This window comes from Monoraphidium neglectum, assembly GCF_000611645.1.
Source record: "Monoraphidium neglectum strain SAG 48.87 unplaced genomic scaffold scaffold01278, whole genome shotgun sequence".
Classification (NCBI taxonomy): Eukaryota; Viridiplantae; Chlorophyta; class Chlorophyceae; order Sphaeropleales; family Selenastraceae; genus Monoraphidium; species Monoraphidium neglectum.
Window position 1 is genome coordinate 6,912 of NW_014012350.1, and position 1,380 is coordinate 8,291.

Sequence of the window (1,380 nt, forward strand, 5' to 3'; positions counted from 1 at the left end):
GGGGGGGGGGGCGTGGTCAAGAGGGTAGGGGTGATGGCGGGGCAGGGTCGACAAGCGCGCGACTCTTGGAGCGTGCGTGTTTTGGAGTGCGCGCGGCGCGGTGCAGCTGCCGCATGTTTCCGCATGGTGTGACCCATGTGGTGGCCTGCCTCACCGCTTGTGTTGCCAAAAACAACCCGCCATCTGCACGCCCCTCACCTTGCCCTTTCCTTTCATCACCCACCCACGTCAGTCCCTGTTGACATCATCGTGACCCCCACGCGTGTCATCCGCTGCACCCACCCACCCGGCACCAAGAAGCCCCCAGGCATCCTTTGGCACAAGTGAGCCCTCCTGACGCCGGGTCCAGGATGTCAAAACCGCGCCGGCGCACTGCACTCGCCGCCGCTCTGGGGCGTTTCTTTGCGGCGGGCCTTTTTTACCGCAGCACGCGAGCCTGGGCTTACTGTCACCAGGGTCACCTGTTTGCCCCCAGGCTCGTGAGTTTCCTGGGGCATTGCATAACAGGGTGGGGCATACTATTGCTATGGGCGCTTCAGCCTCGGACTTCTGGCGAATTCCACACACCACACTCCGCTCCCTCGCTCCCTCGCCCCTCTTGCACCACGGCCCCCATCACACCATTTTTGCAGACTGAGGTGGGCTGCTGGTGTTGTCGGCGGGGCCGGGGCGTGACACGGGGTGTGGGTGGGAAAAAGGCAGCCGCAGCAGCCAGGATGTGCTGTCTATCCTGAACCAACTCAGTTGCGGTGAACAGGTGCCCTGTGGCAGTTGCTGCTTGAAGACGCCTGCCGCTCACCCCTGCCCTGGTAGTGACCTGTCCTCCACCCAGTCACCCCCATCATCTTGATGCTCCTGCCCCTGGCATCCTGTCTGATATTCATTCACCTCCAACCACTGGACGTCCAACATCAATCTCCAACAACAATTGAACGTGCAGCCCTGAGAAGCTGGCGAGCATCCGTGTGCTGCAGCAGCTTAAGGAGAGCATTGAAAAGGAGACTGGCACCAAGCTGCCCTCGGGTGCGGCCCTGCATGCGTTTTTCAACACGTTGCAAAGACTGCATGGGATGCGTCTTGCTACCTGCGAATCGTGGCTGGTTCAGGGTTACTGAACCGCTGTGGTCAGCGCAGCGGTGCGAACACCGTAGCAACATGCGTGATGCATGTTGCGCACGCATGTCGTCCAGGCAGGGGCCCATGGCCTGTTTGACCTCTTTGACCCGCATGACGAGCGCAGGCCCTTCAGAGACGCTGCCCCCGCTGGCCCAGCGCGGCCCCAGGAGCGGCGGCCGCGGCGGCGGCGGTGGACGCGGCGGCGGCAGGGGAGGCCGCGGCGGCAGGGACGGCAGCGGCCGCGGGCGGGGCAGCAGGGGCGGG